Source organism: Salvelinus fontinalis, chromosome 26 (assembly GCF_029448725.1).
Source record: "Salvelinus fontinalis isolate EN_2023a chromosome 26, ASM2944872v1, whole genome shotgun sequence".
NCBI classification, from domain to species: domain Eukaryota; kingdom Metazoa; phylum Chordata; class Actinopteri; order Salmoniformes; family Salmonidae; genus Salvelinus; species Salvelinus fontinalis.
Window position 1 is genome coordinate 20,138,072 of NC_074690.1, and position 20,384 is coordinate 20,158,455.

At 42.7% G+C, this 20,384-nt stretch overlaps 1 protein-coding gene across 1 annotated transcript in view; it reads left to right on the forward strand.

Moving 5' to 3' along the window:
* Positions 1 to 2,080: 2,080 nt before the first annotated feature.
* The window catches only part of LOC129823873 (SPRY domain-containing SOCS box protein 4-like), a 147,074-nt gene continuing 128,770 nt past the window's right edge, over positions 2,081 to 20,384 (forward strand). The window contains exon 1 of the mRNA XM_055882929.1: positions 2,081 to 2,230. The gene's annotated coding sequence lies outside the window, so the exon portion shown is untranslated. The remainder of the gene's footprint in view (positions 2,231 to 20,384) is intronic.

Consider the following 20,384-nt stretch of genomic DNA (forward strand, 5'->3'; position numbering starts at 1 on the left):
AAATCGATCCCGCTCCAGAGTACAGGCCTCGGTGTAACGCTCATTCCTTCGACAATAAACGTGAATCCAACCATCTCCCCTGGTGAGACAAAACCGCAACTCGTCAGTGAAGAGCACTTTTTGCCAGTCTTGTCTGGTCCAGCGACGGTGGGTTTGTGCCCATAGGCTACGTTGTTGCCGGTGATGTCTGGTGAGGACCTGCCTTACAACAGGCCTACAAGCCCTCAGTCCAGCCTCTCTCAGCCTATTGCGGACAGTCTGAGCACTGATGGAGGGTTTGTGCATTCCTGATGTAACTCGGGCAGTTGTTGTTGCCATCCTGTACTTTTCCCGCAGGTGTGATGTTCGGATGTACCGATCCTGTGCAGGTGTTGTTACACGTGGTCTGCCACTGCGAGGACGATCAGCAGTCCATCCTGTCTCCCAGTAGCGCTGTCTTCGGCGTCTCACAGTACGGACATTGCAATTTATTGCCCTGGCCACATCTGCAGTCCTCATGCCTCCTTGCAGTATGCCTAAGGCACGTTCACGCAGATGAGCAGGGATCCTGGGCATCTTTCTTTTGGTGTTTTTCAGAGTCAGTAGAAAGACCTCTTTAGTGTCCTAAGTTTTCATAACTGTGACCTTAATTGCCTACCGTCTGTAAGCTGTTAGTGTCTTAACGGCCGTTCCACAGGTGCATGTTCATACATTTTTTATGGTTCATTGAACAAGCATGGGAAACAGTGTTTAAACCCTTTACAATGAAGATCTGTGAAGTTATTTGGATTTTTATGAATTATCTTTGAAAGACAGGTTCTTGAAAAAGGGACATTTCTTTTTTTGCTGAGTTTACAATCACAAACCTTAAATGACCTCCATGTTTGACATCCATGTTTTATGGTATTTCCCAGGTCAAAACATGAATGCACCAAAGTCCTATTTACATCTTCACAACCTTTAATTACCACCTCTCATTTGGTTATGAATGCAGCATTAAATATACCATGGCTAAGGGCTGTTCTTTAACACCTCAATCACACCTACAGTGTTTTTGCACAAAATGGTACAGATATGTGTCCAACAAAAGTTCAACATTCACGCCTCGATGACCCCGACAGCGTCAATGCATTTTGGTACACCAGAAGTACATTCACTTCCAATGGAACGCTGCGTTTGCCTTGCACGGTTAGTTGCAGTGCATTCTGTGTCATGCATATGTTGGATTTATCAAATGTATGCATTCAATTGTATGTGTAGACGGCTTGACAGAAATGGTAGCAGAAGGTCAATGTTTAATTTTTGTTGCACACATATCCAGATGATGCTGCATACAATTTTTCCAATGATGCTGTAGGTGTGATCGAGGAGTCACCTTCTGCAACTATTTCTGTCAAGCTGTCTACACATACAATTTGATGCATACATTCAATAAACACAACATATGCACCACACAGAATGCACTGCCACTGACTCTGCAACGGAATGCTGCAAGGCAAATGCAGCGTTGCATTGGAAATGAATTTACTTCTGGTGTACCAAAATGCAATGATGCTGTCGGTGTGATTGAGTCGTTCTCTGCTTTGGGTGCATAGATAAAGCCATTACGCCTTGATCACACCGTTAGTGTATTTGAGCAAAATGGTATGCAGCATCATCTGGATATGTGTACAACAAAGTTCAACATTCACCTTCTGCTACCATTTCTGTCAAACTGTCTACGCACAGTTTGATGCATACAGTTAGATAAATCCTAGGTATGCTCCACACAGAACCGAAAGCAGTGCAACGCAACGCTGTAGGGCAAATGCAGCATTCCATTGGAAATTAATGTACTTATGGTGTACCAAAATGCAAAAAGCTGTCGGTGTGATCAAGGCGTTAGCCGTGGTAGCCTATATTGGCTATATACCACAAACCTCGAGGTGCCTTATTACCATTATAAACTAGTTAAACATAAATACAACAGTAAACAAGTATTTTTGCGTTATACCCGTGGTAAATTGCTTGATACACATGGCTGAAATGCTGTTTCAGCCAATGAATCAGCATCCAGGAACCAAAACTACCCGGTTTAGAAACGCCCATTGAAGCGTGAAAAGGGCAGACACTAGGACATACAAATAACCTAGCCAATGGCGTCACTCTTGACTTGTGTGTTGTGGTCGATAACCTACCTCATTGAAGCGTTCTAGACGAAGTGAATGGATATTCACAATGCATCGACTGAAGTAACAAAGAAACGAAGACGGTGAGTTGCTACGTTTGTTAAAATTGTATTCATATCAACTGTTTTTTTTTTTAGTGCTTAACAACTTTGCGAGTTTCTTGTGGCGTTGACATTCTACATAATTGTCGATTTGAAGTTGACTTCTCGGCGGTGAGTGTCGTTCCAATGTTTACATAGCTTCAACATAGAAAGCGCGAGCGTCTAGGCTTCAGCGATAAATTCCGACATTTTAACAGATTGACTGCAAAAACAGCAAAAAACGCATTTCTGTGACAACTTTGCATCTTCACTGTATTTCAGTGGACATTGTTACAAGTAGTCCTTGTGCATAAAGATATGGTTTGTTTAACTTTGCAATGACTGGTTTTTGTTTGACAAGTAAAATAATCAAGACTCAGCATCACTCTGTTACGTGGAATTGGTAATTGTCAAAGTCCTCTGCCCCGGTTTGGGTTCAGAGGCTGGCACAGCTGGCTGCCAGGCAGTCATTGGCCAGGGAGGGTTTAGGCACGGAACAGCTGGGTACTGGGGGGGTCCACAGGGAGGGGACCAGGTGTAACATGTACACTACTTTAATTTGACTAAGTGTGTGTGTATGGTCGGCGGCCAGCATTTTGCAACCCTTTGACTTGGCTGTGCAAGTTTTAAAATGTATTGGTCGCCTCGGTGCACTGATCATCCTCTTTTTATAGGAGGCTAAAGCCACGATTTGGTCAAACGGTAAAGTATATTATCCTCATGATTAATGTAATGAAAGGGTCTGCCTGCCTTCCCCTGTAGGATAATGTTACCTGTTTTTCCTGGGGCCTGCTGCTGTGTTGAGTGAGCCACTCTCTCCCCTTTCTGATTATATAACAATGAGTTCTGATTGTATAACATTTAAAAATCCAATTGTGGGGAAAACACTCTGGTTAGCCTCTTGTCATGCTTGGGTAGAGGAGGGTCAGCTTTAATTCTCAATTCTCAGCTCAATAGCAACTACAGTGCATTCGGAAAGTGTTCAGACCCCTTGACTTTTTCCACATTTTATGTTACAGCCTTATTCTAAAATAGATTTTTTTTTAAATTCTTCCCCTCAATCTACATACAATACCCCACAATGACAGCAAAAACAGATTTAGACATTTTTGCCAATTTGTTTGAAATAAACTGAAATATTACATAAGTATTCAGACCTTTTACTCAGTACTTTGTTGAAATCTTTGGCAGCGATTACAGCCTCGAGTCTTCTTGGGTATAACTCTACAAGCTTGGCACACCTGAATTTGGAGAGTTTCTCCCATTATTCTCTGCAGATCCTCTCAAGCTTTGTCAGGTTGGATGGGGAGCGTCGCTGCACAGCTATTTTCAAGTCTCTCCAGAAATGTGCGATCGGGTTCAAGTCCGGGCTCTGGCTGGGCCAATCGAGGACATTCGGACACTTGTCTCGAAGCCACTCCTGTGTTGTCATGGCTGTGTGCTTAGGGTCGTTGTCCTGTTGGAAGGTGAACCGGCGCCCCAGCCTGAGGTCCTGTGCATTCTGAAGCAGGTTTTCATCAAGGATCTCTCTGTACTTTGCTCCGTTCATCTTTCCCTCAACCCTAACTAGTCTCCCAGTTCCTGCCGCTGAAAAACATCCTCACAGCATGATGCTGCCACCATGCTTCACCTTAAGGATAGTGCCAGATTTCCTCCAGAGGTAACACTTGGCATTCAGGCCAAGGATTCAATCTTTGTTTCATCAGACCAGAGAATCTTGTTTCTCTTGATCTGAGAATCCTTAGGTGCCTTTTGGCAAACTCCAAGCGGGCTCTCATGTGGCTACCGTCTGGCCACTCTAACATAAAGACCTGATTGGTGGAGTGCTGCAGAGATGGTTGTCCTTCTGGAAGTTTCTCCCATCTCCACAGAGGAACTCTAGATCTCTGTCAGTTTCCATAGGGTTTTTGGTCACCTCCCTGATCAAGGCCCTTCTCCCTGGATTTCTCAGTTTGGCTGGGCGGCCAGCTCTAGGAAGAGTCTCAAACTTCTTCCATTTAAGAATGGTGGAGGCCACTGTGTTCTTGGGGACCTTCAATACTTGCAGACATTTTTTTGTACTCTTCCCCAGATCTGTGCCTCGACACAATCCTGTCATGGAGCTCTATGGACAATTCCTTCGACCTCATGGCTTGGTTTTTGCTCTGACATGCACTGTCAACTGTGGGACATTATATAGACAGGTGTGTGCCTTTCCAAATCATATCCAATCAATTGAATTTACCACAGATGGACTCCAATCAAGTTGTAGACACATCTCAAGGATGATCAGTGGAAACAGGATGCACCTGAGCTCAATTTTGAGTCTCATCATAAAGTGTCTGAATACTTATGTAAATAAGGTATTTCTGTTTTTTATTTTTAATACATTTGCAAACATTTCTAAAAACCTGTTTTCACTTTGTCATTATGGGGTGTCGATTAAGCAAAAAAATGTATTTAATCGATTTTATAAGGCTGTAACGTAACAAAATGTGAAAAAAGTGAATACTTTCCGAAAGCACTGTGCTTTATAAACAAGATATTTGATATGGCTTTGCAAAATGCACATTGGTCTTGCTAGTCCATAGCCTCATTTGACGGTAGACTGCAATTGAAATTTACATAAAATGAGTCGATTTCCACTCCCACGCTCCCCCTAATAAGCATAATACAATCCCCATACAAGTCTGTATATTTAAGCTAGAGATGTTTTTTTGTTGTTGTCTTAATCCCCTGCATCCGCCGATGTTGCACTTCCGCATCTGCGGTGAAAGGTGGCAGAGCTAAAGCGGCGTTTGTCAGACCATGCGACATCCAGAAAATCGGTCTTCTCACAAAATTGTCTGCAGCGTCCAAATGGTTTTGCCTACAAACTATTATGACCCCTCTATGGAAAGATGTCACACTCAGTTTTGCTCTATGACCCCTAACAAGCATATTGGGACTTGTCTGAAGTTTGTACAGCCGCTCTGACAGCCTCTTTTGGGGGGGGCTTATCTGTTCCATGTATTGAATCTGTTGTTCAATGCATTTGTATGGGCTTATAGCAGTAAGGCCAAATTACATTTTTCATCATATATAAAAAAAAAATATTATACTTCAAGGGGTTTTACAATTCAAAATAAAAATTTCTAAATGATCCTTGGTATGACCTTCTTAAAACAATTCCATATACAGTGTCAAGAAAAAGTACCTGAGCCCTTTGGAATTACCAGGATTTCTGCATACATTGGTCATCAAATTTGATCTGATCTTCATCTAAGTCACAACAATAGAGAAACGGTGTGCTTACAATAATTTGTGTGTTATTAGTTTATTTTTCTTGTCTATGTTGAATACATCGTTTAAATATTCACAGTGTAAGTTGGAAATAGTATGTGAACCCCTTGTCGAATGACTTCTCCAAAAGCTAATTCTAGTCAGCAAACCTGGAGTCCAATCAATGAGATGAGATTAATCACAAGAAGCATTGACTGATGTGAACCATGCCTTGAATAAAGGGATCTCAGAAGACCTAAGGTTAAGAATTGTTGACTTGCTGGAAAGGGTTACAAAAGTATCTCTATAAGCCTTGATGTTCATCACTCCACAGTAAGACAAATTGTCTATAAATGGAGAAAGTTCAGCACTGTTGCTACTCTCCCTAGGAGTGGCCGTCATGCAAAGATGACTGCAAGAGCATAGCACAGAATGCTAAGTGAGGTTAAGAAGAATCCTAGAGTGTCAGCTAAAGACTTAGACATCTCTGAAACATGCTAACATCTCGGTTGATGAGTATACGTTACTACGTAAAACACTAAACAAGAACGGTGTTCACGGGAGGACACCACGGAAGAAGCCACTGCTGTCCAAAAAACATTGCTGCACGTCTGAAGTTTGCTAAAGTGCACCTGGATGTTCCACAGCGCTACTGGTAAAATATTCTGTGGACAGATGAAACTACAGTTGAGTTGTTTGGAAGGAACACACAACACTATGTGTGGAGGAGAAAAGGTGCAGCACACCAACATCAAAACCTCATCCCAACTGTAAAGTATGGTGGAGGGAGCATCATGGTTTGGAGCTGCTTTGCTGCCTCAGGGCCTGGACAGCTTGCTATCATCGACGGAGAAATTATTTCCCAAGTTTATCAAAACATTTTGTAGGAGAATGTTAGGCTATCAGTCCACCAATTTGAAGCTCAACAGAAGTTGGGTGACGTAACCAGACAACGACCCGAAACACAGAAGTAAATTATCAACAGAATGGCTTCAACATAAGAAAATATGCCTTCTGGAGTGGCCCAGTCAGAGTCCCGACCTCAACCCGTTTGAGATGCTGTGGCATGACCTCGAGAGCGGTTCACACCAGACATCCCAAGAATATTGCTCAACTGAAAGTTTTGTAAAGAGGAATGGTCAAATTCCTCCTGACCGTTGTGCAGGTCTGATCCGCAACTACAGAAAATGTTTGGTTGAGGTTATTGCAGCCAAAGGAGGTTCAACCAGTTATTAAATCCAAGGGTTCACATACTTTTTCCACCCTGCACTGGGAATGTTTACACTGTGTTCAATAAAGACATGAAAACGTATACTTGTTTGTGTTATTAGTTAAGCAGACTGTTTGTCTATTGTTGTGACCTAGATGATGATCAGATCAAATTTGATGACCAATTTATGTAGAAATCCGGGTATTTCCAAAGGGTTCACATACTTTTTCTTGCCATTGTAGCTTAGTACAGTGGTTCCCAAACTTTTTATAGTCCCGTACCCCTTCAAACATTCAACCTCCAGCTGCGTACCCCCTCTAGCACGAGGGTCAGCGCACTCTCAAATGTTGTTTTTTGCCATAATTGTAAGCCTGCCACACACACACTATACGATACATTTATTAAACATAAGAATGAGTGAGTTTGTCACAACCCGGCTCGTGGGAAGTGACAAAGAGCTCTTATAGGACCAGGGCACAAATAATAATCAATAATTTTGCTCTTTATTTAACCATCTTACATATAAAACCTTATTTGTTCATCAAATTGTGAATAACTCATCACAGGGTAATGAGAAGTGTGTGCTTGAAAGGATGCACATAACTCTGCAATGTTGTATTTGAGTGAGTCTCAGTCTTAAATCATTTCCCACACACAGTCTGTGCCTGTATTTAGTTTTCATGCTAGTGAGGGCCAAGAATCTACTCTCACATAGGTATGTGGTAGCAAAGGGCATCAATGTCTTAACAGTGCAATATGCCAAGGCAGGATACTCTGAGTGCAGCCCAATCCAGAAATCTGGCAGTGGCTTCTGATTTAAATACAATTTTCACAGAACTGCTTGTTGCAATTTTGATGAGGTACTCTTGTTCAGATATCTGTAAGTGGATGGGAGGCAGGGCATGAAAGGGATAACGAATCCAGTTGTTTGGGTCATCCGGGAAAGTACCTGCATAATTGTGCACCCAACTCACTCAGGTGCTTCGCTATATCACATTTGACATTGTCCGTAAGCTTGAGTTAATTTGCACACAAATCATACAATGTTGGAAAGACCTGTGTGTTGTCCTTGTTAATGCAGACAGAGAAGAGCTTCAACCTCTTATGCATAGCTTCAATTTTATTCCGCACATTGAATATAGTTGCGGAGAGTCGCTGTAATCCTAGATTCAGATCATTCAGGCGAGGAAAAAACATCACCCAGATAGGCCAGTCGTGTGAGAAACTCGTCATCAGTCAAGCGGTCAGACAAGTGGAAATTATGGCCATCAATAACTTTTAAGCTCGTCTCTAAATTCCCCAAAATATGTCAATACTTTGCCCCTTGATAACCAGCGCACTTCTGTATGTTGTAAAAGTCTTACATGGTCACTGCCCATATCATTGCATAGTGCAGAAAATACACGAGAGTTCAGGGGCCTTGCTTTAAAAAAAGTGAACCATTTTCACTGTAGTATCAAATGTCAGGGCTTAGTCTGTAGAGGGTTATTAGTACATGGCTACTAGCAGTGGCTATTATCTTTTGGAGTTCGTGATCTAGGTAATGGGTTTTGAGTTTCCACTTAGGCCAACTCGGGTGATGAATTAGCCCCAAATACATTAGCCTATGATATTAGATCACATAAAGATGTAGTAAAATTCATCTCTATTTAACCAAAAATATATAATTCTGTAGCCTTATTTTAACAGTAAAATATAACAACAATAGCATAATTGTCTACCCACAATGCATTACATTCACTGGATTAGGTTGCACATTAAAATACTTTGAATCACAACATAAGATGATGAAGAAAAATATTTATTCAATACCATCTCAGTATATTATACTTTTTAATAAAGCACTGAGAATGATACTCATATTTTCTATTGCGTGACAGCAGATTATATACATTTTTTGGGTGTGACCAAATCATGGGCTGGTGCCACAAACTGAAAAACTTAGTGCCACCAGTGGGAAATGTTAGTCTGGAGCCCTGAGTGGGCCCTCATACCATCATGGCCACCTAATCATCCCCAGCTTCCAATTGGCTCATTCATCCCTCTCCTCTCCACTGTAACTATTCCCCAGGTCATTGCTGTGAATGAGAATGTGTTCTCAGTCAACTTACCTGCTAAAATAAGGATACGGGAAAAAAATAGTTGGTGATGATTGATGCCTTGTCAAGAGTGTTGGAGAGGAGTGGCAAGAATGATGGATGGATAGAGGGAGAGAAGAGGATGAAGAGGGATATGGAGTCATTTATCTGTGTGCTGGATCTGCCCAGCCAGTCACTACGGGAGACTAGAGGCACCTCAGAACAGTCTGTCTGTTTACCAGCGCTCTCTCTCTCTTCTGTGCCTTCATCTCTCATTCTCTCTTCCATCTCTTATTCTCTCTGTCTGACTTTCTCTGTGGTGTTTTTAAACAAATGAGCATGTCTCATTAAAAAAAAGAAAGTCTGACCGAGTGACTTTGTTTCTCCTGTCTTTCTCTCTCTTTCTCTTCTTCTTTCATTCTGTCTGCCTCATTTACTGTCTTCAACCCCTGCAGCGCCCTCCCTGCCCCAACCCCCGCAGGACCCTCCCTGCCCCAACCCCCGCAGCGCCCTCCCTGCCCCAACCCCCGCAGCGCCCTCCCTGCCCCAACCCCCGCAGCGCTCTCTTTGTTTTCATCACTGTCCTTCCTCTCAGCCAATCTATCATACCACAACTTTCTTTCTTGTTCTTTCCTCCCATCCACCCTCTTCTGTCTTTGCCACCATATCGGTGCACAACGATATTTCCCCCTCCATCTCATTCTCATCCTATCCAACTCACTTCCCTATGGCATATATTCTATTTTTTACTTAATTCATTTGTCTTGTCATCTCTTTTTTTAACTTAATTAATTTGTCTTGTCATCTCTCTTTTGCATTTACTTCCCTCTTTCGTGCTCTCTTATTTTCTCTGTCTCTCATAGCTAAAGTTATGAGAATGTATTAAGGAGAGATGTTCAGTTAACAGATGGGGTTTAGTTAATAGCCCAATGGACCACCTACTATCCCTCCTATTACAAGACTGATGCCCAATAAACATGGGCATATCTATGTTATATAATCCATACAATTTCATTGTTATATAATTTTATCTTTCAGGTGTCTGCTTAAATTTAGCATAAAGGTCCTGCCAGATTTTATTAATTTAATTGATTAGTTAGTAAATAAAATGCATATACACACAGTACATATATTTTCATGACAGGGACAGAACAATGACTTACAGTATTTCCGATGTGTTCCCTGAAGTCAAGATGGTACCAGTTCTAGCTAGTTTGTTGTTTTAGTTTACACACTTGCATAGCTTTTCCACCAGGGCTGTATGTTAGCACAGCAGGAGGGCAGAATGTACAGTGTATGTCAAGATGTCAACCGGTGTATTTTATTTATTTTTGCTCCTCGAAGACTCATGCTTATCTGGTGTTGCTTTCATATTCAGTGGCGCACAAACACACAGCCGTTGTAGGTGTTCAAACCAACTCTCTTGCTCTTTTTCGCTCTTGTCGTCTGTCTCTGTGTCGTCTGTCTCTGTGTCGTCTGTCTCTGTGTCGTCTGTCTCTGTGTCGTCTGTCTCTGTGTCGTCTGTCTCTGTGTCGTCTGTCTCTGTGTCGTCTGTCTCTGTGTCGTCTGTCTCTGTGTCGTCTGTCTCTGTCTGTTTCTCTGTCTCTCGCTCTCTTTACTAAGTGTTGAACAATGATTGAGTGCACAAAATCACCTGGCATGAAATGTTGTACCTATGACAAAGAGTCATGGCTGCCTGCAAGACATGACCAGATGTATGTGGACACCCCTTCAAATGAGTGGATTTGGCTATTTCGACCAAACCCGTTGCTGACAGGTGTATAAAATCGAGCACACAGCCATACAATCTCCGTAGACAAACATTGGCAGTAGAATGGCCCATACTGAAAAGCTCAGTGACTTTCAGTGTGGCACCGTCATAGGATGCCACCTTTCCAACAAGTCAGTTTGTAAACATTCTGCCCTGCTAGAGCTGCCCCTGTCAACTGTAAGTGCTGTTATTGTGAAGTGGAAACGTCTAGGAGCAACAACGGCTCAACCGCAAAGTGGTAGGCCACACATGCTTACAGAACGGAATGCCGAGTGCTGAAGCGCGTAGTGCGTACACAGCTGTCCTCAGTTGCAACACTTACTACCAAGTTCCAAACTGCTCTTGGAAGCAACGTCAGCACAATAACTGTTTGTCAGAGGCTTCATGAAATGGGTTTCCGTGGCCGGCAACAAGCCTAAAATCACCATGCGCAATGTCAAGAGTCGGCTGGATTGGTATAAAGCTCACCGCCATTGGATTCTGGAGCAGTGAAAATGCGTTTTTTGGAGTGATGAATCATGCTTCACCATCTGGCAGTCTGACGACGAATCGTGGTTTGGCGGATGCCAAGAGAAAGCTACCTGCCCAAATGCATAGTGTCAACTAGAGGTTGACCGATTATGATTTTTCAACGCCGATACCGATTATTGGAGGACCAAAAAAAGCCGATACTGATTAATCGGCCGATTTAAAAAATAAAAAAAAATAATAAAAAAAATAATAAAAAAAATAAAATAAATAAATAATAATAATAATAATAAAAAAAATAAAAAAAATACAAGAAATAAATATATATATATATTTTTATTTTATTTTATTTGTAATAATGACAATTACAACAATACTGAATGAACACTTATTTTAACTTAATATAATACATCAATTAAATCAATTTAGCCTCAAATAAATAATGAAACATGTTCAATTTGGTTTAAATAAATAATGCAAAAACAAAGTGTTGGAGAAGAAAGTAAAAGTGCAATATGTGCCATGTAAGAAAGCTAACGTTTAAGTTCCTTGCTCAGAACATGAGAACATATGAAAGCTGGTGGTTCCTTTTAACATGAGTCTTCAATATTCCCAGGTAAAAAGTTTTAGGTTGTAGTTATTATTGGACTATTTCTCTCTATACGATTTGTATTTCATATACCTTTGACTATTGGATGTTCTTATAGGCACTTTAGTATTGCCAGTGTAACAGTATAGCTTCCATCCCTCTCCTCGCCGCTACCTGGGCTCGAACCAAGGAACACATCGACAACAGCCACCCTCGAAGCAGCGTTACCCATGCAGAGCAAAGGGAACAACTACTCCAAGTCTAAAGTGCTGTTTGAATGAATGCTTACGAGCATGCTGGTGCCTACCATCGCTCAGTCAGACTGCTCTATCAAATCATAGACTTAATTATAACATAATAACACACAGAAATACGAGCCTTAGGTCATTAATATGGTCGAATCCGGAAACTATCATCTCGAAAACAAAACGTTTATTATTTCAGTGAAATATGTAATCGTTACTTATTTTATCTAACAGGTGGCATCCATAAGTCTAAACATTCCTGTTACATTGCACATCCTTCAATGTTATGTCATAATTACGTACAATTCTGGCAAATCAGTTCGCAATGAGCCTGACGGCCCAAACTGTTGCATCTACTCTGAGTCTGCGTGCAATGAACGCAAGAAAAGTGACACAATTTCACCTGGTTAATATTGCCTGCTAACCTGGATTTCTTTTAGCTAAGTATACAGGTTTAAAAATATATACTTCTGTGTATTGATTTTAAGAAAGGCATTGATGTTTATGGTTAGGTACACGTTGGAGCAACGACAGTCCTTTTTCGCGAATGCGCACCGCATCGATTATATGCAACACAGGACACGCTAGATAAACTAGTAATATCATCAACTATGTGTAGTTATAAAAAACAATCAATCATAATCACAGGCAGGCATAGTAACAGGCAGGCTCCTCGTGAGGCAGGTGGTTAGAGATGGGATAAGTGTGTGTGTCAGAGCTGTGTGTAAGTTGACAATGCAAACAATTTGGGATTTTCAACACATTGCATCACTTTTTATAAGAAACAGTCAGTCTCTCCTCAACTCTTAGCCGAGAGAGACGGGCATGCATAGTATTTATATTAACCCTCTGATTACAATTAAGAGCAAAACGTGCCGCTCTGTTCTGGGCCAGCTGCAGCTTAACTCGGTCTTTCCTTCCAGCACTGGACCACACGACTGGACACTAATCAAGATTAGACAAAACTAGAGCCTGCAGGACTTGCTTTTTGGAGTGTGGTGTCATCTCTTTATTACGGCTAGACCTCCCCATCTTTGCAACCATTAAATCTATATGTTTTGACCATGACAGTTTACAATCTAAGGTAACACCAAGTAATTTAGTCTCCTCAACTTGTTCAACAGCCTCACCATTCATTACCAGATTCAGCTGAGTTCTAGCACTTAAGGAATGATTTGTACCAAATACAACGCTCTTAATTTTAGAGATGTTCAGGACCAGTTTATTACTGGCCACCCATTCCAAAACGGACTGAAACTATTTGTTAAGGGTTTCAGCGACTTCATTAGCTGTGGTTGCTGATGCGTATATGGTTGAATCATCAGCATACATGGACACACATGCTTTGTTTAATGCCAGTGGCAAGTCATTGGTAAAAATAGAAAAGAGTAGAGGGCCATGATTTGGAACGGCACACACCTGTCTATATGATGTCCCACAGTTGACAGTGCATGTCAGAGCAAAAACAAAGCCATGTGGTCGAAGGAATTGTCCATAGAGCTCCAAGACAGGATTGTGTCGAGGCACAGATCTGGGGAAGAGTACCAAATATGTCCAAGAACCCAGTGACCTCCATAATTCTTAAATGGAAGATGTTCGGAACCACCAAGACTCTTCCTAGAGCTGGCCACCCGGCCAAACTGAGCAATTGGGGAGAAGGGCCATGGTCAGGAAGGAGACCAAGAACCTGATAATCACTCTGACAGAGGTCTAGAGTTCCTCTGTGGAGATGGAGGAAACTTCCAGAAGGACAACCATCTCTGCAGCACCAATCAGGTCTTTATGGTAGAGTGGCCAGACATCAGTAGTGACAGCCCGCTTGGAGTTTGGCAAAAGGCACCTAAAGACTCAGACCATGAGAAATAAGATTCTCTAGTCTGGTGAAACAAAGATTGAACATTTTGGCCTGAATGCCAATTGTCACTTCTGTAGGAAATCTGGCACCATCCTTACGGTGAAGCATGGAAGTAGCAGCATCATGCTATGGGGATGTTTTTCAGCGGCAGGGACTGGGAGACTAGTCAGGATTGAGGGAAAGATGAACAGAGCAAAGTACGGAGAGATCCTTGATGAAAACCTGCTCCAGAGCGCTCAGGACCTCAGACTGGAGCGACGGTTCACCTTCCAACAGTTCAACGACCCTAAGCACACAGCCAAGACAACGCCGAGTGGCTTTGGGACAAGTCTCTGAATGTCCTCGAGTGGCCCAGCCAGAGCCCGGACTTGAACCCGATCGAACATCTCTGGAGAGACCTGAAAATGGCTGTGCAGCAACGCTCCCCATCCAACCTGACAGAGCTTGAGAGGATCTGCAGAGAAGATTTGGAGAAACTCCCCAAATACAGGTGCCTTTGACAGTAAAACCATATGACCGTGCTAACGTTATCTCTTAGCACTGTGTGATTTGAGATTAACAGGACACATGATCCAGCAGTACCGTATTCATCCTAATGTCCATCTCTTTAACCCTGGCTGTATCATGAAAGTGTTTATAGTCATGAATATTTAGATCTGAAGAGAAGATGACGGTGGAGACTCGTGACTGGACTGCAATTTTTATTGATGGTGGACGTGCGCGTGCGCACACACACACCTTGCCACCAGTCAGTAGTAGACAATGGATGATGCACCTGGTTTAGGGCAGCAGCTGCTTCTATCTGCTCCCTACTGTTAGACAATGAGGAGTTGACAGAGGAGGGTGTTTGTCTGGAGAGTGAATGAGACGGGGACCAGCATATAGACGTCTCATAGTTGGGATGATGATGATAATAACCCATTAATAATATTCCCGTATGTTAGCCTACATTAGTCTACCACGCACGTATGTATACACACACACACACCTTGCGTAACACACATGCACACCATAGCAGACCAGATGTGTTGTGACGTCCTGTTAAAGTGTATGTCGGGGTGGAAGCCGTCATGGGAGAGTACTTTTGATTAGTCTAGGACCAGCAGCCCTGTCTAAGATTTTTCAGAGAGGGAAGGGAAGAGATGCAGAAGCAATGTTCACAGTAAGAATGCAATAAATTCAGTAGACTTGTGTCTGTAAGTGAATGATAAAGAATTAACTGCTATTTCCGCCCTGACGTTGTCATTGAAGGCATCTCACTCCATGGACTTGATCTTACAGAATGATCTGATTTCGATACGATGACGATCTTGGCTATAATCTTAATTTTTGATGAAATGGGCCTATAATGTTCAAGAGATAAACATAAACGCACATTCTCTCCTCTCACTGTAGGGCGTACTCGCACAGTGTTAAAAAAGACTGAGGACTCCAAGGTATTATGTAATCCCAGTTAGCACTGAATATTCTCTTTACGAGGAAGACTTGTGTGGCGTGTAACTGTGGGCATGTGTAACTGTGTGGTTTGAGCTAGGGGTATGAATTTTTAAACGTTAAAATGTTTAAACAAAGTTGGGATCCTTATTGTTAAGAAAAATCCCTAACCGAAAAAATTTGTCCACCCCACATAATTAAAATCACAGTGCCGTTATCACAAAATCATTATTATCTTAACTAGATGATAGGCTATGAAGGCCTGGGTAAGGTTTTCATAAAACTAGAGCATGAGGCAAACTTTAGACTACTTGTTGGAATTTGCGAGGCATGCAAGACAATTAAGACATTATGACATGCAGATTACCAAGACATATGTGCACGGTTCTGCCTGTCCCCTCCCTTCTCTCCCTTGCATTGCAAAAATAAATGTACACACACATGCTATTCAATCATTGCAATTAGGGATGCACGATATATCAGTTAATTTCGTCCGATTCCGATATGTTATCTAAAAATGCCACCATGTCTAGTTTAACGCCGATATGCAAAACCAATGTCAAAGCTAATGTGCATACCTATATAACGTAGGTACATGACGTAATGACGCCACGTAAAATTTTGCGCTACATGTGCAACACAGCATTCCTAGCCTAGCCCACAATGTCTGCTGTGTGGATCGAGCAGTCATTTGAAAGAGTAACAACATTTCAGCAAAACAACTCAAAGACGAAATCCATTAAAGCCAAGATAATGGAATTCATTGCCCTTGACAATCAACTGTTCTCTGTCGTGGGTGATGTTGGCTTTCGCCGACTGGTTGAGCACCGGTACACATTACCAAGTGCGCTATTTTTCAGATGTTGCCCTACCGGAGTTACACAGTAATAGCGTCGTTGCTATTAGCTTCATGACATACATACTATGGAAGGAACACCGTTTGGGTCTTTTGCATGTCAAAAAAGATACACTAGCGCTGTACAAAGATATCAGCAAACACCGGCCACGAACGATGTGTTTACAATACCGCGTTGGTAATAAAGCATAATTTGTTCGACCGCGACTTCTGGGGTAACTAGCTATAGCTTGGTACCTAGCTAGCACCAATACAACCAGCCTGAAAACAATAACCAGTAGAAACTGCAGTAATTTTCATTATTCTTAGCAATGATTTAGGAATCCTTGTAAGTCTTAGCTAGGTTGCCACTTGTTGTACGCCTATTGAAATTGAACTTCAGTTAAAGAAAATAAATGGCTAGCCTTTGGTGGGCAACAGGGTTAACGTTATAAGCAGCCAGCTAGCTTCATTCATATATTTTTATGTACATATTCTTATTCATTCCTTTTACACTTGCGTGTATAAGGTAGTTGTTGTGAAATTGTTAGGTTAGAGTACTTGTTAGATATTACTGCATGGTCAGAACTAGAAGCACAAGCATTTCGCTACACTCGCATTAACATCTGCTAACCATGTGTATGTGACAAATTAAAATTTGATTTAATCTGGCTAGTGAGGCTCGACCAGACCGGGTTATGTGTTGTGAAGCTAGCCACAATAAGGATTAGGCACAATAGTGGAATTTGCGGTTTGCCTTCAAAATAAAAGTATGTAATTGACAGTGATGCAAATGAATAAAAATAGTAGAATTATGCCATACTTTTATTTTGAAGGCTAACCGCAAATTCCACTATTGTGGCTAATCCTTATTGTGGCTAGCTTCACATAGATGGGTCTGACCACCATTAAACAAATAAGAACTGTCTTTTATAAATTATGGTTATTTTAGATGACACCTAACTATATAGTTAGTTAGTAGCTAACTATAGCTACTGAAACAGATGTTGTTTTGCTATGTTTTTGTTAATGAACGCGTTAAATGATTGTGATGCGCAGTCATATTCAGGTTCTGATTGGTCAACAAGCTTATTTGGCACGTCAAACTGTTATTTGACCTATCTTTTTTGACAAGCAAAGATCCAAACGGCGTTCCATATAAAACCTGGTTGTGAATGAAACAAATAAGCAACGAAACAACACAACAAGTATGTGAAAGAAAATAGGTTTTGATTATGTTTTACTGGTAATGGAGACATATGTAAATGCCAACAAAATACATTTTTCTGTGTGTGACCTTTATTTAACTAGGCAACTCAGTTAAGAGCAATTTCTTATTTACAATGACAGCCTACACCGGCCAAACCCGGACGGAGCTGGGCACGCCCCATGGGACTCCCAATCACGGCCGGTTGTGATACAGCCTTGATTTGAACTAGGGTGTCTGTAGTGTCATCTCTAGTACTGAAATGCAGTGCCTTAGACCGCTGCGCCACTCGGAAGCCCACTGAATGATATACTGCTTTCTCTGGAATAGGCCCAGATCCCGGTGATTTGCATGAAGAGGAGGCTGAGAAAAAGGGACCAGAGGGCGGGCTGCCTTCTGAGAATTCGTAGGCGATCTAATAAACCCCCACTTCCTTCCATTCTGCTAGCAAACGTGCAGTCTTTGGAAAATAAAATCAATGACCTACGGGGAAGATTAAGCTACCAACGGGAAAAATCTGTATTTTTCGTAGCTGTATTCTTCCATAAGCAAACAGGAAAATGCACACCCAGAGGCGGCACTCCTAGTAGCTGGGCACTTTAATGCAGGGAAACTGAAATCCGTTTTCTCCAAATTTCTATCAGGATGTTAAATGTGCAACCAGAGGGAAAAAAAACTCTGGACCACCTTTACTTCACACACAGAGACACATACAAAGCTCTCACTCGCCCTCCATTTTGGCAAATCTGCCCATAATTCTATCCTCCTGATTCCTGCTTACAAGCAAAAATTAAAGCAGGAAGCACCAGTGACTGATCCATTAAAAAAAGTGGTCAGATGACGCAGATGCTAAGCTATAGGACTGTTTTGCTAGCACAGACTGGAATATGTTCCGGGTTTCCTCCGATCACGTTGAGGAGTACACCATCACTCATTGGCTTCATCAATGCCAGCAGCATACCACCCTGCATACCACTGCTGGCTTGCTTCTGAAGCTAAGCAGGGTTGGTCCTGGTCAGTCCCTGGATGGGAGACCAGATGCTGCTGGAAGTGGTATTGGAGGGCCAGTAGGAGGCACTCTTTCCTCTGGTCTAATAAAATATCCCAATGCCCCAGGGCAGTGATTGGGGACACTGCCCTGTGTGTAGGGTGCCGTCTTTCGGATGGGACGTTAAACGGGTGTCCTGACTCTCTGAGGTCATTAAAGATCCCATGGCACTTATCGTAAGAGTAGGGGTGTTAACCCCGGTGTCCTGGCTAAATTCCCAATCTGGCCCTCAAACCATCATGATCACCTAATAATCCCCAGTTTACAATTGGCTCATTCATCCCCCTCCTCTCCCCTGTAACTATTCCCCAGGTCGTTGCTGCAAATGAGAACGTGTTCTCAGTCAACTTACCTGGTAAAATAACGGTAAAAAAAATAAAAAATAAAAAAAACAAGTGCATCAATGATGTTGTACCCACAGTGACTGTACGTACATGCCATGGATTACAGGCAACATCCACGCTGAACTAAAGCCTAGAGCTGCCGCTTTCAAGAAGCGGGACTCTAACCCGGAAGCTTATAAGAAATCCCGCTATGCCTTCCGACGAACCATCAAACAGGCAAAGCGTCAATACAGGACTAAGATTGAATAGTACTACACCGGCTCTGACGCTCATCGGATGTGGCAGGGCTTGCAAACCATTACAGACTACAAAAGGAAGCACAGCCGAGATCTTCCCAGTGACACAAGCCTACCAGACGAGCTAAACTACTTCTATGCTCGCTTCGAGGCAAGTAACACTGAATCATGCATGAGAGCACCAGCTGTTCTGGAAGACTGTGTGATTACGCTCTCCACTGCCGATGTGAATAAGACCTTTAGACAGGTTAACATTCACAAGGCCGCAGGGCCAGACGGATTACCAGGATGTGTACTGCGAGCATGTACTGACCAACTAGCAAGTGTCTTCATTGACATTTTCAACCTCTCCCTGTTCGAGTTTGTAATGCCAACAAGTTTTAAGCAGACCACCATAGTGCCTGTGCCCAACAACACTAAGGTAACCTGCCTAAATGACTACCAACCCGTAGCACTCACGTCTGTAGCCATGAAGTACTTTGAAAGGCTGGTCATGGCTCACATCAACACCATTATCCCAGAAATCCTAGACCCACTCCAATTTGCATACCGCCCCAACATATCCACAGATGATGCAGTCTCTATTGTACTCCACACTGCCCTTTCCCACCTGGACAAAAGGAACACCTACATGAGAATGCTATTCATTGACTACAGCTCAGCGTTCAACACCATAGTTCCCACGAAGCTCATCACTAAGCTAAGTACTCTGGGACTTAAAACCTCCCTCTGCAACTGGATCCTGTACTTCCTGACGGGCCGCCCCCAGGTGGTAAGGGTAGGTAACAACACATCCGCCACGCTGATCCTCAACACGGGGGCCCCTCGGGTGCGTGCTCAGTCCCCTTCTGTACTCCCTGTTCACTCATTACTGCACGGCCAGGCAAAACTCCACCACCATCATTTAAGTTTGTCGAAGACTCAACTGTGATAGGCCTGATCACCGACATCGACGAGCCAGCCTGTAGGTAGGAGGTCAGAGACCTGGCCGTGTGGTGCCAGGACAACAACCTCTCCCTCAACGTGATCAAGACAAAGGAGATGATTGTGGACTACAGGAAAAAGAAGAACGAGCACGCCCCCATTCTCATCGACGGGGCTGCAGTGGAGCAGGTTTAGAGCTTCAAGTTCCTTGGTGTCCACATCACTAACAAACTACCATGGTCCAAGCATGTCAAGACAGTCATGAAGAGGGCACAACAAAACCTATTCCCCCTCAGGAGACTGAAAAGATTTGGCATGGGTCCTCAGATTCTCAAAAGGTTCTACAGCTGCACCATCGACAGCATCCTGACTGGTTGCATCACTGCCTGGTATGGCAACTGCTTGACCTCCGACCACAAGGCACTACAGAGGGTAGTGCAAACGGCCCAATACATCACTGAGGCCAAGCTTCCTGCCATCCAGGACCTCTATACCAGGCGGTGTCAGAGGAAGACCCTAAAAATTGTCAAAGACTCCAGCCACCCTAGTCAGACTGTTCTCCCTGCTACCACACGGCAAGCGGTACCAGAGCACCAAGTCGAGGCTTCTAAACAGCTTCCACTCTCTGTTTTCATCTATGCGTAGTCACTTTAATAACTCTACCTACATGTAC